Source organism: Musca autumnalis, unplaced genomic scaffold (assembly GCF_047663935.1).
Source record: "Musca autumnalis isolate F117 unplaced genomic scaffold, ASM4766393v1 scaffold_2, whole genome shotgun sequence".
In the NCBI taxonomy this organism is placed as follows: domain Eukaryota; kingdom Metazoa; phylum Arthropoda; class Insecta; order Diptera; family Muscidae; genus Musca; species Musca autumnalis.
In genome coordinates, this window is record NW_027411755.1 from 80,496,969 (window position 1) to 80,522,015 (window position 25,047).

At 27.7% G+C, this 25,047-nt stretch overlaps 31 non-coding genes across 31 annotated transcripts; all 31 read right to left on the reverse strand.

Annotated features, from left to right (window-relative positions):
• Window positions 1-439: 439 nt before the first annotated feature.
• Window positions 440-558, reverse strand: LOC141395609 (5S ribosomal RNA). The gene has a single exon (XR_012410740.1). It is a non-coding gene; the product is annotated as a 5S ribosomal RNA (ribosomal RNA).
• A 685-nt stretch (window positions 559-1,243) lies between these two features.
• On the reverse strand, window positions 1,244-1,362 carry LOC141395610 (5S ribosomal RNA). The gene has a single exon (XR_012410741.1). It is a non-coding gene; the product is annotated as a 5S ribosomal RNA (ribosomal RNA).
• Window positions 1,363-2,047: 685 nt separating this feature from the next.
• On the reverse strand, window positions 2,048-2,166 carry LOC141395611 (5S ribosomal RNA). The gene has a single exon (XR_012410742.1). It is a non-coding gene; the product is annotated as a 5S ribosomal RNA (ribosomal RNA).
• A 685-nt stretch (window positions 2,167-2,851) lies between these two features.
• LOC141395612 (5S ribosomal RNA) lies at window positions 2,852-2,970 on the reverse strand. The gene has a single exon (XR_012410743.1). It is a non-coding gene; the product is annotated as a 5S ribosomal RNA (ribosomal RNA).
• Window positions 2,971-3,655: 685 nt separating this feature from the next.
• Window positions 3,656-3,774, reverse strand: LOC141395613 (5S ribosomal RNA). The gene has a single exon (XR_012410744.1). It is a non-coding gene; the product is annotated as a 5S ribosomal RNA (ribosomal RNA).
• A 685-nt stretch (window positions 3,775-4,459) lies between these two features.
• On the reverse strand, window positions 4,460-4,578 carry LOC141395615 (5S ribosomal RNA). Its single transcript, XR_012410746.1, has one exon. It is a non-coding gene; the product is annotated as a 5S ribosomal RNA (ribosomal RNA).
• Window positions 4,579-5,263: 685 nt separating this feature from the next.
• LOC141395616 (5S ribosomal RNA) lies at window positions 5,264-5,382 on the reverse strand. The gene has a single exon (XR_012410747.1). It is a non-coding gene; the product is annotated as a 5S ribosomal RNA (ribosomal RNA).
• Window positions 5,383-6,067: 685 nt separating this feature from the next.
• Window positions 6,068-6,186, reverse strand: LOC141395617 (5S ribosomal RNA). The gene has a single exon (XR_012410748.1). It is a non-coding gene; the product is annotated as a 5S ribosomal RNA (ribosomal RNA).
• A 685-nt stretch (window positions 6,187-6,871) lies between these two features.
• LOC141395619 (5S ribosomal RNA) lies at window positions 6,872-6,990 on the reverse strand. The gene has a single exon (XR_012410749.1). It is a non-coding gene; the product is annotated as a 5S ribosomal RNA (ribosomal RNA).
• A 685-nt stretch (window positions 6,991-7,675) lies between these two features.
• Window positions 7,676-7,794, reverse strand: LOC141395620 (5S ribosomal RNA). The gene has a single exon (XR_012410750.1). It is a non-coding gene; the product is annotated as a 5S ribosomal RNA (ribosomal RNA).
• A 686-nt stretch (window positions 7,795-8,480) lies between these two features.
• On the reverse strand, window positions 8,481-8,599 carry LOC141395621 (5S ribosomal RNA). Its single transcript, XR_012410751.1, has one exon. It is a non-coding gene; the product is annotated as a 5S ribosomal RNA (ribosomal RNA).
• A 685-nt stretch (window positions 8,600-9,284) lies between these two features.
• On the reverse strand, window positions 9,285-9,403 carry LOC141395622 (5S ribosomal RNA). The gene has a single exon (XR_012410752.1). It is a non-coding gene; the product is annotated as a 5S ribosomal RNA (ribosomal RNA).
• Window positions 9,404-10,088: 685 nt separating this feature from the next.
• Window positions 10,089-10,207, reverse strand: LOC141395623 (5S ribosomal RNA). The gene has a single exon (XR_012410753.1). It is a non-coding gene; the product is annotated as a 5S ribosomal RNA (ribosomal RNA).
• Window positions 10,208-10,892: 685 nt separating this feature from the next.
• LOC141395624 (5S ribosomal RNA) lies at window positions 10,893-11,011 on the reverse strand. The gene has a single exon (XR_012410754.1). It is a non-coding gene; the product is annotated as a 5S ribosomal RNA (ribosomal RNA).
• Window positions 11,012-11,695: 684 nt separating this feature from the next.
• On the reverse strand, window positions 11,696-11,814 carry LOC141395625 (5S ribosomal RNA). Its single transcript, XR_012410755.1, has one exon. It is a non-coding gene; the product is annotated as a 5S ribosomal RNA (ribosomal RNA).
• Window positions 11,815-12,498: 684 nt separating this feature from the next.
• LOC141395627 (5S ribosomal RNA) lies at window positions 12,499-12,617 on the reverse strand. The gene has a single exon (XR_012410757.1). It is a non-coding gene; the product is annotated as a 5S ribosomal RNA (ribosomal RNA).
• Window positions 12,618-13,301: 684 nt separating this feature from the next.
• On the reverse strand, window positions 13,302-13,420 carry LOC141395628 (5S ribosomal RNA). Its single transcript, XR_012410758.1, has one exon. It is a non-coding gene; the product is annotated as a 5S ribosomal RNA (ribosomal RNA).
• A 683-nt stretch (window positions 13,421-14,103) lies between these two features.
• On the reverse strand, window positions 14,104-14,222 carry LOC141395629 (5S ribosomal RNA). Its single transcript, XR_012410759.1, has one exon. It is a non-coding gene; the product is annotated as a 5S ribosomal RNA (ribosomal RNA).
• A 684-nt stretch (window positions 14,223-14,906) lies between these two features.
• LOC141395630 (5S ribosomal RNA) lies at window positions 14,907-15,025 on the reverse strand. The gene has a single exon (XR_012410760.1). It is a non-coding gene; the product is annotated as a 5S ribosomal RNA (ribosomal RNA).
• A 684-nt stretch (window positions 15,026-15,709) lies between these two features.
• On the reverse strand, window positions 15,710-15,828 carry LOC141395631 (5S ribosomal RNA). The gene has a single exon (XR_012410761.1). It is a non-coding gene; the product is annotated as a 5S ribosomal RNA (ribosomal RNA).
• A 684-nt stretch (window positions 15,829-16,512) lies between these two features.
• Window positions 16,513-16,631, reverse strand: LOC141395632 (5S ribosomal RNA). The gene has a single exon (XR_012410762.1). It is a non-coding gene; the product is annotated as a 5S ribosomal RNA (ribosomal RNA).
• A 684-nt stretch (window positions 16,632-17,315) lies between these two features.
• LOC141395633 (5S ribosomal RNA) lies at window positions 17,316-17,434 on the reverse strand. The gene has a single exon (XR_012410763.1). It is a non-coding gene; the product is annotated as a 5S ribosomal RNA (ribosomal RNA).
• A 684-nt stretch (window positions 17,435-18,118) lies between these two features.
• Window positions 18,119-18,237, reverse strand: LOC141395635 (5S ribosomal RNA). Its single transcript, XR_012410764.1, has one exon. It is a non-coding gene; the product is annotated as a 5S ribosomal RNA (ribosomal RNA).
• Window positions 18,238-18,921: 684 nt separating this feature from the next.
• Window positions 18,922-19,040, reverse strand: LOC141395636 (5S ribosomal RNA). The gene has a single exon (XR_012410765.1). It is a non-coding gene; the product is annotated as a 5S ribosomal RNA (ribosomal RNA).
• Window positions 19,041-19,725: 685 nt separating this feature from the next.
• Window positions 19,726-19,844, reverse strand: LOC141395637 (5S ribosomal RNA). The gene has a single exon (XR_012410766.1). It is a non-coding gene; the product is annotated as a 5S ribosomal RNA (ribosomal RNA).
• A 685-nt stretch (window positions 19,845-20,529) lies between these two features.
• Window positions 20,530-20,648, reverse strand: LOC141395639 (5S ribosomal RNA). The gene has a single exon (XR_012410768.1). It is a non-coding gene; the product is annotated as a 5S ribosomal RNA (ribosomal RNA).
• Window positions 20,649-21,333: 685 nt separating this feature from the next.
• Window positions 21,334-21,452, reverse strand: LOC141395640 (5S ribosomal RNA). Its single transcript, XR_012410769.1, has one exon. It is a non-coding gene; the product is annotated as a 5S ribosomal RNA (ribosomal RNA).
• A 685-nt stretch (window positions 21,453-22,137) lies between these two features.
• On the reverse strand, window positions 22,138-22,256 carry LOC141395641 (5S ribosomal RNA). The gene has a single exon (XR_012410770.1). It is a non-coding gene; the product is annotated as a 5S ribosomal RNA (ribosomal RNA).
• Window positions 22,257-22,941: 685 nt separating this feature from the next.
• On the reverse strand, window positions 22,942-23,060 carry LOC141395642 (5S ribosomal RNA). Its single transcript, XR_012410771.1, has one exon. It is a non-coding gene; the product is annotated as a 5S ribosomal RNA (ribosomal RNA).
• Window positions 23,061-23,745: 685 nt separating this feature from the next.
• LOC141395643 (5S ribosomal RNA) lies at window positions 23,746-23,864 on the reverse strand. Its single transcript, XR_012410772.1, has one exon. It is a non-coding gene; the product is annotated as a 5S ribosomal RNA (ribosomal RNA).
• Window positions 23,865-24,549: 685 nt separating this feature from the next.
• Window positions 24,550-24,668, reverse strand: LOC141395645 (5S ribosomal RNA). The gene has a single exon (XR_012410774.1). It is a non-coding gene; the product is annotated as a 5S ribosomal RNA (ribosomal RNA).
• Window positions 24,669-25,047: the final 379 nt, after the last annotated feature.

Below are 25,047 nucleotides of genomic sequence, written 5' to 3' on the forward strand. Positions count from 1 at the left end.
TTGCTAAAAATAAATGTATTTTGGGAAAATTTGGCTCCTTAAATTACCTTTTTTTGGAAATATAGACAATTTTTTTAAAGAATTTTACAATAAAAATTCTTGTTTTTTAATAAATGTTAAAATTTCTTAAATATTGTTAAAAATAAATGCATTTTGCGAAAATTTGCCTCCTTAAATTACGTTTTTTGAGAAACGAAACAAATTTATAAAGAATTTTACTTTTGTTTTACAAAGGAAATCATAGACTATTGTATCTAGTTACGTACAACTGAGCATAATCAATAGCGAATGTTTTACATTTACCTTAAAATAATAGGCAGTTGAGTTTTTTATTTTGGCTCTATTTCGGTTAATAATGAAGATATCGACTTCATTCTTTTTTTATTTAATAGAGAAAAATAAAAAAGAAAATAAAATAAAATAAAAAAATTTTGGACAATGCCAACAACACGCGGTGTTCCCAAGCGGTCCCCCATCTAAGTACTAACCGCGCCCGACGCTGCTTAATTTCGGTGATCGGACGAGAACCGATGTACTCAGCGTGGTATGGTCGTTGGCGAAGAAACATAGTTTATTTTGCTTCATATGGCCATTGATTTCATTGCTTGTGTGTTTAAAACAATTTCGTTTACTTATTGCACACAAACACACAAACGAACAAGAAGTTTTATTTTCGTTTTATAAAGGAAAATGTTGACTGTTTCCTTTAGTTATTAGTGAACATAACCAGTATGTATTAATTTGGCATCAAAAAATCTAACAAAAATTGTAGTTTTTTTAATAAATGTTAAAATTTATTAAATATTGCTAAAAATAAATGTATTTTGGGAAAATTTGGCTCCTTAAATTACCTTTTTTTGGAAATATAGACAATTTTTTTAAAGAATTTTACAATAAAAATTCTTGTTTTTTAATAAATGTTAAAATTTCTTAAATATTGTTAAAAATAAATGCATTTTGCGAAAATTTGCCTCCTTAAATTACGTTTTTTGAGAAACGAAACAAATTTATAAAGAATTTTACTTTTGTTTTACAAAGGAAATCATAGACTATTGTATCTAGTTACGTACAACTGAGCATAATCAATAGCGAATGTTTTACATTTACCTTAAAATAATAGGCAGTTGAGTTTTTTATTTTGGCTCTATTTCGGTTAAAAATGAAGATATCGACTTCATTCTTTTTTTATTTAATAGAGAAAAATAAAAAAGAAAATAAAATAAAATAAAAAAATTTTGGACAATGCCAACAACACGCGGTGTTCCCAAGCGGTCCCCCATCTAAGTACTAACCGCGCCCGACGCTGCTTAATTTCGGTGATCGGACGAGAACCGATGTACTCAGCGTGGTATGGTCGTTGGCGAAGAAACATAGTTTATTTTGCTTCATATGGCCATTGATTTCATTGCTTGTGTGTTTAAAACAATTTCGTTTACTTATTGCACACAAACACACAAACGAACAAGAAGTTTTATTTTCGTTTTATAAAGGAAAATGTTGACTGTTTCCTTTAGTTATTAGTGAACATAACCAGTATGTATTAATTTGGCATCAAAAAATCTAACAAAAATTGTAGTTTTTTTAATAAATGTTAAAATTTATTAAATATTGCTAAAAATAAATGTATTTTGGGAAAATTTGGCTCCTTAAATTACCTTTTTTTGGAAATATAGACAATTTTTTTAAAGAATTTTACAATAAAAATTCTTGTTTTTTAATAAATGTTAAAATTTCTTAAATATTGTTAAAAATAAATGCATTTTGCGAAAATTTGCCTCCTTAAATTACGTTTTTTGAGAAACGAAACAAATTTATAAAGAATTTTACTTTTGTTTTACAAAGGAAATCATAGACTATTGTATCTAGTTACGTACAACTGAGCATAATCAATAGCGAATGTTTTACATTTACCTTAAAATAATAGGCAGTTGAGTTTTTTATTTTGGCTCTATTTCGGTTAAAAATGAAGATATCGACTTCATTCTTTTTTTATTTAATAGAGAAAAATAAAAAAGAAAATAAAATAAAATAAAAAAATTTTGGACAATGCCAACAACACGCGGTGTTCCCAAGCGGTCCCCCATCTAAGTACTAACCGCGCCCGACGCTGCTTAATTTCGGTGATCGGACGAGAACCGATGTACTCAGCGTGGTATGGTCGTTGGCGAAGAAACATAGTTTATTTTGCTTCATATGGCCATTGATTTCATTGCTTGTGTGTTTAAAACAATTTCGTTTACTTATTGCACACAAACACACAAACGAACAAGAAGTTTTATTTTCGTTTTATAAAGGAAAATGTTGACTGTTTCCTTTAGTTATTAGTGAACATAACCAGTATGTATTAATTTGGCATCAAAAAATCTAACAAAAATTGTAGTTTTTTTAATAAATGTTAAAATTTATTAAATATTGCTAAAAATAAATGTATTTTGGGAAAATTTGGCTCCTTTAATTACCTTTTTTTGGAAATATAGACAATTTTTTTAAAGAATTTTACAATAAAAATTCTTGTTTTTTAATAAATGTTAAAATTTCTTAAATATTGTTAAAAATAAATGCATTTTGCGAAAATTTGCCTCCTTAAATTACGTTTTTTGAGAAACGAAACAAATTTATAAAGAATTTTACTTTTGTTTTACAAAGGAAATCATAGACTATTGTATCTAGTTACGTACAACTGAGCATAATCAATAGCGAATGTTTTACATTTACCTTAAAATAATAGGCAGTTGAGTTTTTTATTTTGGCTCTATTTCGGTTAAAAATGAAGATATCGACTTCATTCTTTTTTTATTTAATAGAGAAAAATAAAAAAGAAAATAAAATAAAATAAAAAAATTTTGGACAATGCCAACAACACGCGGTGTTCCCAAGCGGTCCCCCATCTAAGTACTAACCGCGCCCGACGCTGCTTAATTTCGGTGATCGGACGAGAACCGATGTACTCAGCGTGGTATGGTCGTTGGCGAAGAAACATAGTTTATTTTGCTTCATATGGCCATTGATTTCATTGCTTGTGTGTTTAAAACAATTTCGTTTACTTATTGCACACAAACACACAAACGAACAAGAAGTTTTATTTTCGTTTTATAAAGGAAAATGTTGACTGTTTCCTTTAGTTATTAGTGAACATAACCAGTATGTATTAATTTGGCATCAAAAAATCTAACAAAAATTGTAGTTTTTTTAATAAATGTTAAAATTTATTAAATATTGCTAAAAATAAATGTATTTTGGGAAAATTTGGCTCCTTAAATTACCTTTTTTTGGAAATATAGACAATTTTTTTAAAGAATTTTACAATAAAAATTCTTGTTTTTTAATAAATGTTAAAATTTCTTAAATATTGTTAAAAATAAATGCATTTTGCGAAAATTTGCCTCCTTAAATTACGTTTTTTGAGAAACGAAACAAATTTATAAAGAATTTTACTTTTGTTTTACAAAGGAAATCATAGACTATTGTATCTAGTTACGTACAACTGAGCATAATCAATAGCGAATGTTTTACATTTACCTTAAAATAATAGGCAGTTGAGTTTTTTATTTTGGCTCTATTTCGGTTAAAAATGAAGATATCGACTTCATTCTTTTTTTATTTAATAGAGAAAAATAAAAAAGAAAATAAAATAAAATAAAAAAATTTTGGACAATGCCAACAACACGCGGTGTTCCCAAGCGGTCCCCCATCTAAGTACTAACCGCGCCCGACGCTGCTTAATTTCGGTGATCGGACGAGAACCGATGTACTCAGCGTGGTATGGTCGTTGGCGAAGAAACATAGTTTATTTTGCTTCATATGGCCATTGATTTCATTGCTTGTGTGTTTAAAACAATTTCGTTTACTTATTGCACACAAACACACAAACGAACAAGAAGTTTTATTTTCGTTTTATAAAGGAAAATGTTGACTGTTTCCTTTAGTTATTAGTGAACATAACCAGTATGTATTAATTTGGCATCAAAAAATCTAACAAAAATTGTAGTTTTTTTAATAAATGTTAAAATTTATTAAATATTGCTAAAAATAAATGTATTTTGGGAAAATTTGGCTCCTTAAATTACCTTTTTTTGGAAATATAGACAATTTTTTTAAAGAATTTTACAATAAAAATTCTTGTTTTTTAATAAATGTTAAAATTTCTTAAATATTGTTAAAAATAAATGCATTTTGCGAAAATTTACCTCCTTAAATTACGTTTTTTGAGAAACGAAACAAATTTATAAAGAATTTTACTTTTGTTTTACAAAGGAAATCATAGACTATTGTATCTAGTTACGTACAACTGAGCATAATCAATAGCGAATGTTTTACATTTACCTTAAAATAATAGGCAGTTGAGTTTTTTATTTTGGCTCTATTTCGGTTAAAAATGAAGATATCGACTTCATTCTTTTTTTATTTAATAGAGAAAAATAAAAAAGAAAATAAAATAAAATAAAAAAATTTTGGACAATGCCAACAACACGCGGTGTTCCCAAGCGGTCCCCCATCTAAGTACTAACCGCGCCCGACGCTGCTTAATTTCGGTGATCGGACGAGAACCGATGTACTCAGCGTGGTATGGTCGTTGGCGAAGAAACATAGTTTATTTTGCTTCATATGGCCATTGATTTCATTGCTTGTGTGTTTAAAACAATTTCGTTTACTTATTGCACACAAACACACAAACGAACAAGAAGTTTTATTTTCGTTTTATAAAGGAAAATGTTGACTGTTTCCTTTAGTTATTAGTGAACATAACCAGTATGTATTAATTTGGCATCAAAAAATCTAACAAAAATTGTAGTTTTTTTAATAAATGTTAAAATTTATTAAATATTGCTAAAAATAAATGTATTTTGGGAAAATTTGGCTCCTTAAATTACCTTTTTTTGGAAATATAGACAATTTTTTTAAAGAATTTTACAATAAAAATTCTTGTTTTTTAATAAATGTTAAAATTTCTTAAATATTGTTAAAAATAAATGCATTTTGCGAAAATTTGCCTCCTTAAATTACGTTTTTTGAGAAACGAAACAAATTTATAAAGAATTTTACTTTTGTTTTACAAAGGAAATCATAGACTATTGTATCTAGTTACGTACAACTGAGCATAATCAATAGCGAATGTTTTACATTTACCTTAAAATAATAGGCAGTTGAGTTTTTTATTTTGGCTCTATTTCGGTTAAAAATGAAGATATCGACTTCATTCTTTTTTTATTTAATAGAGAAAAATAAAAAAGAAAATAAAATAAAATAAAAAAATTTTGGACAATGCCAACAACACGCGGTGTTCCCAAGCGGTCCCCCATCTAAGTACTAACCGCGCCCGACGCTGCTTAATTTCGGTGATCGGACGAGAACCGATGTACTCAGCGTGGTATGGTCGTTGGCGAAGAAACATAGTTTATTTTGCTTCATATGGCCATTGATTTCATTGCTTGTGTGTTTAAAACAATTTCGTTTACTTATTGCACACAAACACACAAACGAACAAGAAGTTTTATTTTCGTTTTATAAAGGAAAATGTTGACTGTTTCCTTTAGTTATTAGTGAACATAACCAGTATGTATTAATTTGGCATCAAAAAATCTAACAAAAATTGTAGTTTTTTTAATAAATGTTAAAATTTATTAAATATTGCTAAAAATAAATGTATTTTGGGAAAATTTGGCTCCTTAAATTACCTTTTTTTGGAAATATAGACAATTTTTTTAAAGAATTTTACAATAAAAATTCTTGTTTTTTAATAAATGTTAAAATTTCTTAAATATTGTTAAAAATAAATGCATTTTGCGAAAATTTGCCTCCTTAAATTACGTTTTTTGAGAAACGAAACAAATTTATAAAGAATTTTACTTTTGTTTTACAAAGGAAATCATAGACTATTGTATCTAGTTACGTACAACTGAGCATAATCAATAGCGAATGTTTTACATTTACCTTAAAATAATAGGCAGTTGAGTTTTTTATTTTGGCTCTATTTCGGTTAAAAATGAAGATATCGACTTCATTCTTTTTTTATTTAATAGAGAAAAATAAAAAAGAAAATAAAATAAAATAAAAAAATTTTGGACAATGCCAACAACACGCGGTGTTCCCAAGCGGTCCCCCATCTAAGTACTAACCGCGCCCGACGCTGCTTAATTTCGGTGATCGGACGAGAACCGATGTACTCAGCGTGGTATGGTCGTTGGCGAAGAAACATAGTTTATTTTGCTTCATATGGCCATTGATTTCATTGCTTGTGTGTTTAAAACAATTTCGTTTACTTATTGCACACAAACACACAAACGAACAAGAAGTTTTATTTTCGTTTTATAAAGGAAAATGTTGACTGTTTCCTTTAGTTATTAGTGAACATAACCAGTATGTATTAATTTGGCATCAAAAAATCTAACAAAAATTGTAGTTTTTTTAATAAATGTTAAAATTTATTAAATATTGCTAAAAATAAATGTATTTTGGGAAAATTTGGCTCCTTAAATTACCTTTTTTTGGAAATATAGACAATTTTTTTAAAGAATTTTACAATAAAAATTCTTGTTTTTTAATAAATGTTAAAATTTCTTAAATATTGTTAAAAATAAATGCATTTTGCGAAAATTTGCCTCCTTAAATTACGTTTTTTGAGAAACGAAACAAATTTATAAAGAATTTTACTTTTGTTTTACAAAGGAAATCATAGACTATTGTATCTAGTTACGTACAACTGAGCATAATCAATAGCGAATGTTTCACATTTACCTTAAAATAATAGGCAGTTGAGTTTTTTATTTTGGCTCTATTTCGGTTAAAAATGAAGATATCGACTTCATTCTTTTTTTATTTAATAGAGAAAAATAAAAAAGAAAATAAAATAAAATAAAAAAATTTTGGACAATGCCAACAACACGCGGTGTTCCCAAGCGGTCCCCCATCTAAGTACTAACCGCGCCCGACGCTGCTTAATTTCGGTGATCGGACGAGAACCGATGTACTCAGCGTGGTATGGTCGTTGGCGAAGAAACATAGTTTATTTTGCTTCATATGGCCATTGATTTCATTGCTTGTGTGTTTAAAACAATTTCGTTTACTTATTGCACACAAACACACAAACGAACAAGAAGTTTTATTTTCGTTTTATAAAGGAAAATGTTGACTGTTTCCTTTAGTTATTAGTGAACATAACCAGTATGTATTAATTTGGCATCAAAAAATCTAACAAAAATTGTAGTTTTTTTAATAAATGTTAAAATTTATTAAATATTGCTAAAAATAAATGTATTTTGGGAAAATTTGGCTCCTTAAATTACCTTTTTTTGGAAATATAGACAATTTTTTTAAAGAATTTTACAATAAAAATTCTTGTTTTTTAATAAATGTTAAAATTTCTTAAATATTGTTAAAAATAAATGCATTTTGCGAAAATTTGCCTCCTTAAATTACGTTTTTTGAGAAACGAAACAAATTTATAAAGAATTTTACTTTTGTTTTACAAAGGAAATCATAGACTATTGTATCTAGTTACGTACAACTGAGCATAATCAATAGCGAATGTTTTACATTTACCTTAAAATAATAGGCAGTTGAGTTTTTTATTTTGGCTCTATTTCGGTTAAAAATGAAGATATCGACTTCATTCTTTTTTTATTTAATAGAGAAAAATAAAAAAGAAAATAAAATAAAATAAAAAAATTTTGGACAATGCCAACAACACGCGGTGTTCCCAAGCGGTCCCCCATCTAAGTACTAACCGCGCCCGACGCTGCTTAATTTCGGTGATCGGACGAGAACCGATGTACTCAGCGTGGTATGGTCGTTGGCGAAGAAACATAGTTTATTTTGCTTCATATGGCCATTGATTTCATTGCTTGTGTGTTTAAAACAATTTCGTTTACTTATTGCACACAAACACACAAACGAACAAGAAGTTTTATTTTCGTTTTATAAAGGAAAATGTTGACTGTTTCCTTTAGTTATTAGTGAACATAACCAGTATGTATTAATTTGGCATCAAAAAATCTAACAAAAATTGTAGTTTTTTTAATAAATGTTAAAATTTATTAAATATTGCTAAAAATAAATGTATTTTGGGAAAATTTGGCTCCTTAAATTACCTTTTTTTGGAAATATAGACAATTTTTTTAAAGAATTTTACAATAAAAATTCTTGTTTTTTTAATAAATGTTAAAATTTCTTAAATATTGTTAAAAATAAATGCATTTTGCGAAAATTTGCCTCCTTAAATTACGTTTTTTGAGAAACGAAACAAATTTATAAAGAATTTTACTTTTGTTTTACAAAGGAAATCATAGACTATTGTATCTAGTTACGTACAACTGAGCATAATCAATAGCGAATGTTTTACATTTACCTTAAAATAATAGGCAGTTGAGTTTTTTATTTTGGCTCTATTTCGGTTAAAAATGAAGATATCGACTTCATTCTTTTTTTATTTAATAGAGAAAAATAAAAAAGAAAATAAAATAAAATAAAAAAATTTTGGACAATGCCAACAACACGCGGTGTTCCCAAGCGGTCCCCCATCTAAGTACTAACCGCGCCCGACGCTGCTTAATTTCGGTGATCGGACGAGAACCGATGTACTCAGCGTGGTATGGTCGTTGGCGAAGAAACATAGTTTATTTTGCTTCATATGGCCATTGATTTCATTGCTTGTGTGTTTAAAACAATTTCGTTTACTTATTGCACACAAACACACAAACGAACAAGAAGTTTTATTTTCGTTTTATAAAGGAAAATGTTGACTGTTTCCTTTAGTTATTAGTGAACATAACCAGTATGTATTAATTTGGCATCAAAAAATCTAACAAAAATTGTAGTTTTTTTAATAAATGTTAAAATTTATTAAATATTGCTAAAAATAAATGTATTTTGGGAAAATTTGGCTCCTTAAATTACCTTTTTTTGGAAATATAGACAATTTTTTTAAAGAATTTTACAATAAAAATTCTTGTTTTTTAATAAATGTTAAAATTTCTTAAATATTGTTAAAAATAAATGCATTTTGCGAAAATTTGCCTCCTTAAATTACGTTTTTTGAGAAACGAAACAAATTTATAAAGAATTTTACTTTTGTTTTACAAAGGAAATCATAGACTATTGTATCTAGTTACGTACAACTGAGCATAATCAATAGCGAATGTTTTACATTTACCTTAAAATAATAGGCAGTTGAGTTTTTTATTTTGGCTCTATTTCGGTTAAAAATGAAGATATCGACTTCATTCTTTTTTTATTTAATAGAGAAAAATAAAAAAGAAAATAAAATAAAATAAAAAAATTTTGGACAATGCCAACAACACGCGGTGTTCCCAAGCGGTCCCCCATCTAAGTACTAACCGCGCCCGACGCTGCTTAATTTCGGTGATCGGACGAGAACCGATGTACTCAGCGTGGTATGGTCGTTGGCGAAGAAACATAGTTTATTTTGCTTCATATGGCCATTGATTTCATTGCTTGTGTGTTTAAAACAATTTCGTTTACTTATTGCACACAAACACACAAACGAACAAGAAGTTTTATTTTCGTTTTATAAAGGAAAATGTTGACTGTTTCCTTTAGTTATTAGTGAACATAACCAGTATGTATTAATTTGGCATCAAAAAATCTAACAAAAATTGTAGTTTTTTTAATAAATGTTAAAATTTATTAAATATTGCTAAAAATAAATGTATTTTGGGAAAATTTGGCTCCTTAAATTACCTTTTTTTGGAAATATAGACAATTTTTTTAAAGAATTTTACAATAAAAATTCTTGTTTTTTAATAAATGTTAAAATTTCTTAAATATTGTTAAAAATAAATGCATTTTGCGAAAATTTGCCTCCTTAAATTACGTTTTTTGAGAAACGAAACAAATTTATAAAGAATTTTACTTTTGTTTTACAAAGGAAATCATAGACTATTGTATCTAGTTACGTACAACTGAGCATAATCAATAGCGAATGTTTTACATTTACCTTAAAATAATAGGCAGTTGAGTTTTTTATTTTGGCTCTATTTCGGTTAAAAATGAAGATATCGACTTCATTCTTTTTTTATTTAATAGAGAAAAATAAAAAAGAAAATAAAATAAAATAAAAAAATTTTGGACAATGCCAACAACACGCGGTGTTCCCAAGCGGTCCCCCATCTAAGTACTAACCGCGCCCGACGCTGCTTAATTTCGGTGATCGGACGAGAACCGATGTACTCAGCGTGGTATGGTCGTTGGCGAAGAAACATAGTTTATTTTGCTTCATATGGCCATTGATTTCATTGCTTGTGTGTTTAAAACAATTTCGTTTACTTATTGCACACAAACACACAAACGAACAAGAAGTTTTATTTTCGTTTTATAAAGGAAAATGTTGACTGTTTCCTTTAGTTATTAGTGAACATAACCAGTATGTATTAATTTGGCATCAAAAAATCTAACAAAAATTGTAGTTTTTTTAATAAATGTTAAAATTTATTAAATATTGCTAAAAATAAATGTATTTTGGGAAAATTTGGCTCCTTAAATTACCTTTTTTTGGAAATATAGACAATTTTTTTAAAGAATTTTACAATAAAAATTCTTGTTTTTTAATAAATGTTAAAATTTCTTAAATATTGTTAAAAATAAATGCATTTTGCGAAAATTTGCCTCCTTAAATTACCTTTTTTGAGAAACGAAACAAATTTATAAAGAATTTTACTTTTGTTTTACAAAGGAAATCATAGACTTTTGTATCTAGCTACATACAACTGAGCATAATCAATAGCGAATGTTTTACATTTACCTTAAAATAATAAGCAGTTGAGTTTTTTATTTTGGCTCTATTTCGGTTAAAAATGAAGATATCGACTTCATTCTTTTTTTATTTAATAGAGAAAAATAAAAAAGAAAATAAAATGAAATAAAAAAATTTTGGACAATGCCAACAACACGCGGTGTTCCCAAGCGGTCCCCCATCTAAGTACTAACCGCGCCCGACGCTGCTTAATTTCGGTGATCGGACGAGAACCGATGTACTCAGCGTGGTATGGTCGTTGGCGAAGAAACATAGTTTATTTTGTTTCATATGGCCATTGATTTCATTGCTTGTGTGTTTAAGACAATTTCGTTTACTTATTGCACACAAACACACAAACGAACAAGAAGTTTTATTTTCGTTTTATAAAGGAAAATGTTGACTGTTTCCTTTAGTTATTAGTGAACATAACCAGTATGTATTAATTTGGCATCAAAAAATCTAACAAAAATTGTAGTTTTTTTAATAAATGTTAAAATTTATTAAATTTTGCTAAAAATAAATGTATTTTGGGAAAATTTGGCTCCCTAAAATACCTTTTTTGGAAATTAAGACAAATTTTTTAAAGAAATTTACAATAAAAATTCTTGTTTTTTAATAAATGTTAAAATTTCTTAAATATTGTTAAAAATAAATGCATTTTGCGAAAATTTGCCTCCTTAAATTACCTTTTTTGAGAAACGAAACAAATTTATAAAGAATTTTACTTTTGTTTTACAAAGGAAATCATAGACTTTTGTATCTAGCTACATACAACTGAGCATAATCAATAGCGAATGTTTTACATTTACCTTAAAATAATAAGCAGTTGAGTTTTTTATTTTGGCTCTATTTCGGTTAAAAATGAAGATATCGACTTCATTCTTTTTTTATTTAATAGAGAAAAATAAAAAAGAAAATAAAATGAAATAAAAAAATTTTGGACAATGCCAACAACACGCGGTGTTCCCAAGCGGTCCCCCATCTAAGTACTAACCGCGCCCGACGCTGCTTAATTTCGGTGATCGGACGAGAACCGATGTACTCAGCGTGGTATGGTCGTTGGCGAAGAAACATAGTTTATTTTGTTTCATATGGCCATTGATTTCATTGCTTGTGTGTTTAAGACAATTTCGTTTACTTATTGCACACAAACACACAAACGAACAAGAAGTTTTATTTTCGTTTTATAAAGGAAAATGTTGACTGTTTCCTTTAGTTATTAGTGAACATAACCAGTATGTATTAATTTGGCATCAAAAAATCTAACAAAAATTGTAGTTTTTTTAATAAATGTTAAAATTTATTAAATTTTGCTAAAAATAAATGTATTTTGGGAAAATTTGGCTCCCTAAAATACCTTTTTTGGAAATTAAGACAAATTTTTTAAAGAAATTTACAATAAAAATTCTTGTTTTTTAATAAATGTTAAAATTTCTTAAATATTGTTAAAAATAAATGCATTTTGCGAAAATTTGCCTCCTTAAATTACCTTTTTTGAGAAACGAAACAAATTTATAAAGAATTTTACTTTTGTTTTACAAAGGAAATCATAGACTTTTGTATCTAGCTACATACAACTGAGCATAATCAATAGCGAATGTTTTACATTTACCTTAAAATAATAAGCAGTTGAGTTTTTTATTTTGGCTCTATTTCGGTTAAAAATGAAGATATCGACTTCATTCTTTTTTTATTTAATAGAGAAAAATAAAAAAGAAAATAAAATGAAATAAAAAAATTTTGGACAATGCCAACAACACGCGGTGTTCCCAAGCGGTCCCCCATCTAAGTACTAACCGCGCCCGACGCTGCTTAATTTCGGTGATCGGACGAGAACCGATGTACTCAGCGTGGTATGGTCGTTGGCGAAGAAACATAGTTTATTTTGTTTCATATGGCCATTGATTTCATTGCTTGTGTGTTTAAGACAATTTCGTTTACTTATTGCACACAAACACACAAACGAACAAGAAGTTTTATTTTCGTTTTATAAAGGAAAATGTTGACTGTTTCCTTTAGTTATTAGTGAACATAACCAGTATGTATTAATTTGGCATCAAAAAATCTAACAAAAATTGTAGTTTTTTTAATAAATGTTAAAATTTATTAAATTTTGCTAAAAATAAATGTATTTTGGGAAAATTTGGCTCCCTAAAATACCTTTTTTGGAAATTAAGACAAATTTTTTAAAGAAATTTACAATAAAAATTCTTGTTTTTTAATAAATGTTAAAATTTCTTAAATATTGTTAAAAATAAATGCATTTTGCGAAAATTTGCCTCCTTAAATTACCTTTTTTGAGAAACGAAACAAATTTATAAAGAATTTTACTTTTGTTTTACAAAGGAAATCATAGACTTTTGTATCTAGCTACATACAACTGAGCATAATCAATAGCGAATGTTTTACATTTACCTTAAAATAATAAGCAGTTGAGTTTTTTATTTTGGCTCTATTTCGGTTAAAAATGAAGATATCGACTTCATTATTTTTTTATTTAATAGAGAAAAATAAAAAAGAAAATAAAATGAAATAAAAAAATTTTGGACAATGCCAACAACACGCGGTGTTCCCAAGCGGTCCCCCATCTAAGTACTAACCGCGCCCGACGCTGCTTAATTTCGGTGATCGGACGAGAACCGATGTACTCAGCGTGGTATGGTCGTTGGCGAAGAAACATAGTTTATTTTGTTTCATATGGCCATTGATTTCATTGCTTGTGTGTTTAAGACAATTTCGTTTACTTATTGCACACAAACACACAAACGAACAAGAAGTTTTATTTTCGTTTTATAAAGGAAAATGTTGACTGTTTCCTTTAGTTATTAGTGAACATAACCAGTATGTATTAATTTGGCATCAAAAAATCTAACAAAAATTGTAGTTTTTTTAATAAATGTTAAAATTTATTAAATTTTGCTAAAAATAAATGTATTTTGGGAAAATTTGGCTCCCTAAAATACCTTTTTTGGAAATTAAGACAAATTTTTTAAAGAAATTTACAATAAAAATTCTTGTTTTTTAATAAATGTTAAAATTTCTTAAATATTGTTAAAAATAAATGCATTTTGCGAAAATTTGCCTCCTTAAATTACCTTTTTTGAGAAACGAAACAAATTTATAAAGAATTTTACTTTTGTTTTACAAAGGAAATCATAGACTTTTGTATCTAGCTACATACAACTGAGCATAATCAATAGCGAATGTTTTACATTTACCTTAAAATAATAAGCAGTTGAGTTTTTTATTTTGGCTCTATTTCGGTTAAAAATGAAGATATCGACTTCATTCTTTTTTTATTTAATAGAGAAAAATAAAAAAGAAAATAAAATGAAATAAAAAATTTTGGACAATGCCAACAACACGCGGTGTTCCCAAGCGGTCCCCCATCTAAGTACTAACCGCGCCCGACGCTGCTTAATTTCGGTGATCGGACGAGAACCGATGTACTCAGCGTGGTATGGTCGTTGGCGAAGAAACATAGTTTATTTTGTTTCATATGGCCATTGATTTCATTGCTTGTGTGTTTAAGACAATTTCGTTTACTTATTGCACACAAACACACAAACGAACAAGAAGTTTTATTTTCGTTTTATAAAGGAAAATGTTGACTGTTTCCTTTAGTTATTAGTGAACATAACCAGTATGTATTAATTTGGCATCAAAAAATCTAACAAAAATTGTAGTTTTTTTAATAAATGTTAAAATTTATTAAATTTTGCTAAAAATAAATGTATTTTGGGAAAATTTGGCTCCCTAAAATACCTTTTTTGGAAATTAAGACAAATTTTTTAAAGAAATTTACAATAAAAATTCTTGTTTTTTAATAAATGTTAAAATTTCTTAAATATTGTTAAAAATGAATGCATTTTGCGAAAATTTGCCTCCTTAAATTACCTTTTTTGAGAAACGAAACAAATTTATAAAGAATTTTACTTTTGTTTTACAAAGGAAATCATAGACTTTTGTATCTAGCTACATACAACTGAGCATAATCAATAGCGAATGTTTTACATTTACCTTAAAATAATAAGCAGTTGAGTTTTTTATTTTGGCTCTATTTCGGTTAAAAATGAAGATATCGACTTCATTCTTTTTTTATTTAATAGAGAAAAATAAAAAAGAAAATAAAATGAAATAAAAAAATTTTGGACAATGCCAACAACACGCGGTGTTCCCAAGCGGTCCCCCATCTAAGTACTAACCGCGCCCGACGCTGCTTAATTTCGGTGATCGGACGAGAACCGATGTACTCAGCGTGGTATGGTCGTTGGCGAAGAAACATAGTTTATTTTGTTTCATATGGCCATTGATTTCATTGCTTGTGTGTTTAAGACAATTTCGTTTACTTATTGCACACAAACACACAAACGAACAAGAAGTTTTATTTTCGTTTTATAAAGGAAAATGTTGACTGTTTCCTTTAGTTATTAGTGAACATAACCAGTATGTATTAATTTGGCATCAAAAAATCTAACAAAAATTGTAGTTTTTTTAATAAATGTTAAAATTTATTAAATTTTGGTAAAAATAAATGTATTTTGGGAAAATTTGGCTCCCTAAAATACCTTTTTTGGAAATTAAGACAAATTTTTTAAAGAAATTTACAATAAAAATTCTTGTTTTTTAATAAATGTTAAAATTTCTTAAATATTGTTAAAAATAAATGCATTTTGCGAAAATTTGCCTCCTTAAATTACCTTTTTTGAGAAACGAAACAAATTTATAAAGAATTTTACTTTTGTTTTACAAAGGAAATCATAGACTTTTGTATCTAGCTACATACAACTGAGCATAATCAATAGCGAATGTTTTACATTTACCTTAAAATAATAAGCAGTTGAGTTTTTTATTTTGGCTCTATTTCGGTTAAAAATGAAGATATCGACTTCATTCTTTTTTTATTTAATAGAGAAAAATAAAAAAGAAAATAAAATGAAATAAAAAAATTTTGGACAATGCCAACAACACGCGGTGTTCCCAAGCGGTCCCCCATCTAAGTACTAACCGCGCCCGACGCTGCTTAATTTCGGTGATCGGACGAGAACCGATGTACTCAGCGTGGTATGGTCGTTGGCGAAGAAACATAGTTTATTTTGTTTCATATGGCCATTGATTTCATTGCTTGTGTGTTTAAGACAATTTCGTTTACTTATTGCACACAAACACACAAACGAACAAGAAGTTTTATTTTCGTTTTATAAAGGAAAATGTTGACTGTTTCCTTTAGTTATTAGTGAACATAACCAGTATTTATTAATTTGGCATCAAAAAATCTAACAAAAATTGTAGTTTTTTTAATAAATGTTAAAATTTATTAAATTTTGCTAAAAATAAATGTATTTTGGGAAAATTTGGCTCCCTAAAATACCTTTTTTGGAAATTAAGACAAATTTTTTAAAGAAATTTACAATAAAAATTCTTGTTTTTTAATAAATGTTAAAATTTCTTAAATATTGTTAAAAATAAATGCATTTTGCGAAAATTTGCCTCCTTAAATTACCTTTTTTGAGAAACGAAACAAATTTATAAAGAATTTTACTTTTGTTTTACAAAGGAAATCATAGACTTTTGTATCTAGCTACATACAACTGAGCATAATCAATAGCGAATGTTTTACATTTACCTTAAAATAATAAGCAGTTGAGTTTTTTATTTTGGCTCTATTTCGGTTAAAAATGAAGATATCGACTTCATTCTTTTTTTATTTAATAGAGAAAAATAAAAAAGAAAATAAAATGAAATAAAAAAATTTTGGACAATGCCAACAACACGCGGTGTTCCCAAGCGGTCCCCCATCTAAGTACTAACCGCGCCCGACGCTGCTTAATTTCGGTGATCGGACGAGAACCGATGTACTCAGCGTGGTATGGTCGTTGGCGAAGAAACATAGTTTATTTTGTTTCATATGGCCATTGATTTCATTGCTTGTGTGTTTAAGACAATTTCGTTTACTTATTGCACACAAACACACAAACGAACAAGAAGTTTTATTTTCGTTTTATAAAGGAAAATGTTGACTGTTTCCTTTAGTTATTAGTGAACATAACCAGTATGTATTAATTTGGCATCAAAAAATCTAACAAAAATTGTAGTTTTTTTAATAAATGTTAAAATTTATTAAATTTTGCTAAAAATAAATGTATTTTGGGAAAATTTGGCTCCCTAAAATACCTTTTTTGGAAATTAAGACAAATTTTTTAAAGAAATTTACAATAAAAATTCTTGTTTTTTAATAAATGTTAAAATTTCTTAAATATTGTTAAAAATAAATGCATTTTGCGAAAATTTGCCTCCTTAAATTACCTTTTTTGAGAAACGAAACAAATTTATAAAGAATTTTACTTTTGTTTTACAAAGGAAATCATAGACTTTTGTATCTAGCTACATACAACTGAGCATAATCAATAGCGAATGTTTTACATTTACCTTAAAATAATAAGCAGTTGAGTTTTTTATTTTGGCTCTATTTCGGTTAAAAATGAAGATATCGACTTCATTCTTTTTTTATTTAATAGAGAAAAATAAAAAAGAAAATAAAATGAAATAAAAAAATTTTGGACAATGCCAACAACACGCGGTGTTCCCAAGCGGTCCCCCATCTAAGTACTAACCGCGCCCGACGCTGCTTAATTTCGGTGATCGGACGAGAACCGATGTACTCAGCGTGGTATGGTCGTTGGCGAAGAAACATAGTTTATTTTGTTTCATATGGCCATTGATTTCATTGCTTGTGTGTTTAAGACAATTTCGTTTACTTATTGCACACAAACACACAAACGAACAAGAAGTTTTATTTTCGTTTTATAAAGGAAAATGTTGACTGTTTCCTTTAGTTATTAGTGAACATAACCAGTATTTATTAATTTGGCATCAAAAAATCTAACAAAAATTGTAGTTTTTTTAATAAATGTTAAAATTTATTAAATTTTGCTAAAAATAAATGTATTTTGGGAAAATTTGGCTCCCTAAAATACCTTTTTTGGAAATTAAGACAAATTTTTTAAAGAAATTTACAATAAAAATTCTTGTTTTTTAATAAATGTTAAAATTTCTTAAATATTGTTAAAAATAAATGCATTTTGCGAAAATTTGCCTCCTTAAATTACCTTTTTTGAGAAACGAAACAAATTTATAAAGAATTTTACTTTTGTTTTACAAAGGAAATCATAGACTTTTGTATCTAGCTACATACAACTGAGCATAATCAATAGCGAATGTTTTACATTTACCTTAAAATAATAAGCAGTTGAGTTTTTTATTTTGGCTCTATTTCGGTTAAAAATGAAGATATCGACTTCATTCTTTTTTTATTTAATAGAGAAAAATAAAAAAGAAAATAAAATGAAATAAAAAAATTTTGGACAATGCCAACAACACGCGGTGTTCCCAAGCGGTCCCCCATCTAAGTACTAACCGCGCCCGACGCTGCTTAATTTCGGTGATCGGACGAGAACCGATGTACTCAGCGTGGTATGGTCGTTGGCGAAGAAACATAGTTTATTTTGTTTCATATGGCCATTGATTTCATTGCTTGTGTGTTTAAGACAATTTCGTTTACTTATTGCACACAAACACACAAACGAACAAGAAGTTTTATTTTCGTTTTATAAAGGAAAATGTTGACTGTTTCCTTTAGTTATTAGTGAACATAACCAGTATGTATTAATTTGGCATCAAAAAATCTAACAAAAATTGTAGTTTTTTTAATAAATGTTAAAATTTATTAAATTTTGCTAAAAATAAATGTATTTTGGGAAAATTTGGCTCCCTAAAATACCTTTTTTGGAAATTAAGACAAATTTTTTAAAGAAATTTACAATAAAAATTCTTGTTTTTTAATAAATGTTAAAATTTCTTAAATATTGTTAAAAATAAATGCATTTTGCGAAAATTTGCCTCCTTAAATTACCTTTTTTGAGAAACGAAACAAATTTATAAAGAATTTTACTTTTGTTTTACAAAGGAAATCATAGACTTTTGTATCTAGCTACATACAACTGAGCATAATCAATAGCGAATGTTTTACATTTACCTTAAAATAATAAGCAGTTGAGTTTTTTATTTTGGCTCTATTTCGGTTAAAAATGAAGATATCGACTTCATTCTTTTTTTATTTAATAGAGAAAAATAAAAAAGAAAATAAAATGAAATAAAAAAATTTTGGACAATGCCAACAACACGCGGTGTTCCCAAGCGGTCCCCCATCTAAGTACTAACCGCGCCCGACGCTGCTTAATTTCGGTGATCGGACGAGAACCGATGTACTCAGCGTGGTATGGTCGTTGGCGAAGAAACATAGTTTATTTTGCTTCATATGGCCATTGATTTCATTGCTTGTGTGTTTAAAACAATTTCGTTTACTTATTGCACACAAACACACAAACGAACAAGAAGTTTTATTTTCGTTTTATAAAGGAAAATGTTGACTGTTTCCTTTAGTTATTAGTGAACATAACCAGTATGTATTAATTTGGCATCAAAAAATCTAACAAAAATTGTAGTTTTTTTAATAAATGTTAAAATTTATTAAATATTGCTAAAAATAAATGTATTTTGGGAAAATTTGGCTCCTTAAATTACCTTTTTTTGGAAATATAGACAATTTTTTTAAAGAATTTTACAATAAAAATTCTTGTTTTTTAATAAATGTTAAAATTTCTTAAATATTGTTAAAAATAAATGCATTTTGCGAAAATTTGCCTCCTTAAATTACGTTTTTTGAGAAACGAAACAAATTTATAAAGAATTTTACTTTTGTTTTACAAAGGAAATCATAGACTATTGTATCTAGTTACGTACAACTGAGCATAATCAATAGCGAATGTTTTACATTTACCTTAAAATAATAGGCAGTTGAGTTTTTTAATTTGGCTCTATTTCGGTTAAAAATGAAGATATCGACTTCATTCTTTTTTTATTTAATAGAGAAAAATAAAAAAGAAAATAAAATAAAATAAAAAAATTTTGGACAATGCCAACAACACGCGGTGTTCCCAAGCGGTCCCCCATCTAAGTACTAACCGCGCCCGACGCTGCTTAATTTCGGTGATCGGACGAGAACCGATGTACTCAGCGTGGTATGGTCGTTGGCGAAGAAACATAGTTTATTTTGCTTCATATGGCCATTGATTTCATTGCTTGTGTGTTTAAAACAATTTCGTTTACTTATTGCACACAAACACACAAACGAACAAGAAGTTTTATTTTCGTTTTATAAAGGAAAATGTTGATTGTTTCCTTTAGTTATTAGTGAACATAACCAGTATGTATTAATTTGGCATCAAAAAATCTAACAAAAATTGTAGTTTTTTTAATAAATGTTAAAATTTATTAAATATTGCTAAAAATAAATGTATTTTGGGAAAATTTGGCTCCTTAAATTACCTTTTTTTGGAAATATAGACAATTTTTTTAAAGAATTTTACAATAAAAATTCTTGTTTTTTAATAAATGTTAAAATTTCTTAAATATTGTTAAAAATAAATGCATTTTGCGAAAATTTGCCTCCTTAAATTACGTTTTTTGAGAAACGAAACAAATTTATAAAGAATTTTACTTTTGTTTTACAAAGGAAATCATAGACTATTGTATCTAGTTACGTACAACTGAGCATAATCAATAGCGAATGTTTTACATTTACCTTAAAATAATAGGCAGTTGAGTTTTTTATTTTGGCTCTATTTCGGTTAAAAATGAAGATATCGACTTCATTCTTTTTTTATTTAATAGAGAAAAATAAAAAAGAAAATAAAATAAAATAAAAAAATTTTGGACAATGCCAACAACACGCGGTGTTCCCAAGCGGTCCCCCATCTAAGTACTAACCGCGCCCGACGCTGCTTAATTTCGGTGATCGGACGAGAACCGATGTACTCAGCGTGGTATGGTCGTTGGCGAAGAAACATAGTTTATTTTGCTTCATATGGCCATTGATTTCATTGCTTGTGTGTTTAAAACAATTTCGTTTACTTATTGCACACAAACACACAAACGAACAAGAAGTTTTATTTTCGTTTTATAAAGGAAAATGTTGACTGTTTCCTTTAGTTATTAGTGAACATAACCAGTATGTATTAATTTGGCATCAAAAAATCTAACAAAAATTGTAGTTTTTTTAATAAATGTTAAAATTTATTAAATATTGCTAAAAATAAATGTATTTTGGGAAAATTTGGCTCCTTAAATTACCTTTTTTTGGAAATATAGACAATTTTTTTAAAGAATTTTACAATAAAAATTCTTGTTTTTTAATAAATGTTAAAATTTCTTAAATATTGTTAAAAATAAATGCATTTTGCGAAAATTTGCCTCCTTAAATTACGTTTTTTGAGAAACGAAACAAATTTATAAAGAATTTTACTTTTGTTTTACAAAGGAAATCATAGACTATTGTATCTAGTTACGTACAACTGAGCATAATCAATAGCGAATGTTTTACATTTACCTTAAAATAATAGGCAGTTGAGTTTTTTATTTTGGCTCTATTTCGGTTAAAAATGAAGATATCGACTTCATTCTTTTTTTATTTAATAGAGAAAAATAAAAAAGAAAATAAAATAAAATAAAAAAATTTTGGACAATGCCAACAACACGCGGTGTTCCCAAGCGGTCCCCCATCTAAGTACTAACCGCGCCCGACGCTGCTTAATTTCGGTGATCGGACGAGAACCGATGTACTCAGCGTGGTATGGTCGTTGGCGAAGAAACATAGTTTATTTTGCTTCATATGGCCATTGATTTCATTGCTTGTGTGTTTAAAACAATTTCGTTTACTTATTGCACACAAACACACAAACGAACAAGAAGTTTTATTTTCGTTTTATAAAGGAAAATGTTGACTGTTTCCTTTAGTTATTAGTGAACATAACCAGTATGTATTAATTTGGCATCAAAAAATCTAACAAAAATTGTAGTTTTTTTAATAAATGTTAAAATTTATTAAATATTGCTAAAAATAAATGTATTTTGGGAAAATTTGGCTCCTTAAATTACCTTTTTTTGGAAATATAGACAATTTTTTTAAAGAATTTTACAATAAAAATTCTTGTTTTTTAATAAATGTTAAAATTTCTTAAATATTGTTAAAAATAAATGCATTTTGCGAAAATTTGCCTCCTTAAATTACGTTTTTTGAGAAACGAAACAAATTTATAAAGAATTTTACTTTTGTTTTACAAAGGAAATCATAGACTATTGTATCTAGTTACGTACAACTGAGCATAATCAATAGCGAATGTTTTACATTTACCTTAAAATAATAGGCAGTTGAGTTTTTTATTTTGGCTCTATTTCGGTTAAAAATGAAGATATCGACTTCATTCTTTTTTTATTTAATAGAGAAAAATAAAAAAGAAAATAAAATAAAATAAAAAAATTTTGGACAATGCCAACAACACGCGGTGTTCCCAAGCGGTCCCCCATCTAAGTACTAACCGCGCCCGACGCTGCTTAATTTCGGTGATCGGACGAGAACCGATGTACTCAGCGTGGTATGGTCGTTGGCGAAGAAACATAGTTTATTTTGCTTCATATGGCCATTGATTTCATTGCTTGTGTGTTTAAAACAATTTCGTTTACTTATTGCACACAAACACACAAACGAACAAGAAGTTTTATTTTCGTTTTATAAAGGAAAATGTTGACTGTTTCCTTTAGTTATTAGTGAACATAACCAGTATGTATTAATTTGGCATCAAAAAATCTAACAAAAATTGTAGTTTTTTTAATAAATGTTAAAATTTATTAAATATTGCTAAAAATAAATGTATTTTGGGAAAATTTGGCTCCTTAAATTACCTTTTTTTGGAAATATAGACAATTTTTTTAAAGAATTTTACAATAAAAATTCTTGTTTTTTAATAAATGTTAAAATTTCTTAAATATTGTTAAAAATAAATGCATTTTGCGAAAATTTGCCTCCTTAAATTACGTTTTTTGAGAAACGAAACAAATTTATAAAGAATTTTACTTTTGTTTTACAAAGGAAATCATAGACTATTGTATCTAGTTACGTACAACTGAGCATAATCAATAGCGAATGTTTTACATTTACCTTAAAATAATAGGCAGTTGAGTTTTTTATTTTGGCTCTATTTCGGTTAAAAATGAAGATATCGACTTCATTCTTTTTTTATTTAATAGAGAAAAATAAAAAAGAAAATAAAATAAAATAAAAAAATTTTGGACAATGCCAACAACACGCGGTGTTCCCAAGCGGTCCCCCATCTAAGTACTAACCGCGCCCGACGCTGCTTAATTTCGGTGATCGGACGAGAACCGATGTACTCAGCGTGGTATGGTCGTTGGCGAAGAAACATAGTTTATTTTGCTTCATATGGCCATTGATTTCATTGCTTGTGTGTTTAAAACAATTTCGTTTACTTATTGCACACAAACACACAAACGAACAAGAAGTTTTATTTTCGTTTTATAAAGGAAAATGTTGACTGTTTCCTTTAGTTATTAGTGAACATAACCAGTATGTATTAATTTGGCATCAAAAAATCTAACAAAAATTGTAGTTTTTTTAATAAATGTTAAAATTTATTAAATATTGCTAAAAATAAATGTATTTTGGGAAAATTTGGCTCCTTAAATTACCTTTTTTTGGAAATATAGACAATTTTTTTAAAGAATTTTACAATAAAAATTCTTGTTTTTTAATAAATGTTAAAATTTCTTAAATATTGTTAAAAATAAATGCATTTTGCGAAAATTTGCCTCCTTAAATTACGTTTTTTGAGAAACGAAACAAATTTATAAAGAATTTTACTTTTGTTTTACAAAGGAAATCATAGACTATTGTATCTAGTTACGTACAACTGAGCATAATCAATAGCGAATGTTTTACATTTACCTTAAAATAATAGGCAGTTGAGTTTTTTAATTTGGCTCTATTTCGGTTAAAAATGAAGATATCGACTTCATTCTTTTTTTATTTAATAGAGAAAAATAAAAAAGAAAATAAAATAAAATAAAAAAATTTTGGACAATGCCAACAACACGCGGTGTTCCCAAGCGGTCCCCCATCTAAGTACTAACCGCGCCCGACGCTGCTTAATTTCGGTGATCGGACGAGAACCGATGTACTCAGCGTGGTATGGTCGTTGGCGAAGAAACATAGTTTATTTTGCTTCATATGGCCATTGATTTCATTGCTTGTGTGTTTAAAACAATTTCGTTTACTTATTGCACACAAACACACAAACGAACAAGAAGTTTTATTTTCGTTTTATAAAGGAAAATGTTGACTGTTTCCTTTAGTTATTAGTGAACATAACCAGTATGTATTAATTTGGCATCAAAAAATCTAACAAAAATTGTAGTTTTTTTAATAAATGTTAAAATTTATTAAATATTGCTAAAAATAAATGTATTTTGGGAAAATTTGGCTCCTTAAATTACCTTTTTTTGGAAATATAGACAATTTTTTTAAAGAATTTTACAATAAAAATTCTTGTTTTTTAATAAATGTTAAAATTTCTTAAATATTGTTAAAAATAAATGCATTTTGCGAAAATTTGCCTCCTTAAATTACGTTTTTTGAGAAACGAAACAAATTTATAAAGAATTTTACTTTTGTTTTACAAAGGAAATCATAGACTATTGTATCTAGTTACGTACAACTGAGCATAATCAATAGCGAATGTTTTACATTTACCTTAAAATAATAGGCAGTTGAGTTTTTTATTTTGGCTCTATTTCGGTTAAAAATGAAGATATCGACTTCATTCTTTTTTTATTTAATAGAGAAAAATAAAAAAGAAAATAAAATAAAATAAAAAAATTTTGGACAATGCCAACAACACGCGGTGTTCCCAAGCGGTCCCCCATCTAAGTACTAACCGCGCCCGACGCTGCTTAATTTCGGTGATCGGACGAGAACCGATGTACTCAGCGTGGTATGGTCGTTGGCGAAGAAACATAGTTTATTTTGCTTCATATGGCCATTGATTTCATTGCTTGTGTGTTTAAAACAATTTCGTTTACTTATTGCACACAAACACACAAACGAACAAGAAGTTTTATTTTCGTTTTATAAAGGAAAATGTTGACTGTTTCCTTTAGTTATTAGTGAACATAACCAGTATGTATTAATTTGGCATCAAAAAATCTAACAAAAATTGTAGTTTTTTTAATAAATGTTAAAATTTATTAAATATTGCTAAAAATAAATGTATTTTGGGAAAATTTGGCTCCTTAAATTACCTTTTTTTGGAAATATAGACAATTTTTTTAAAGAATTTTACAATAAAAATTCTTGTTTTTTAATAAATGTTAAAATTTCTTAAATA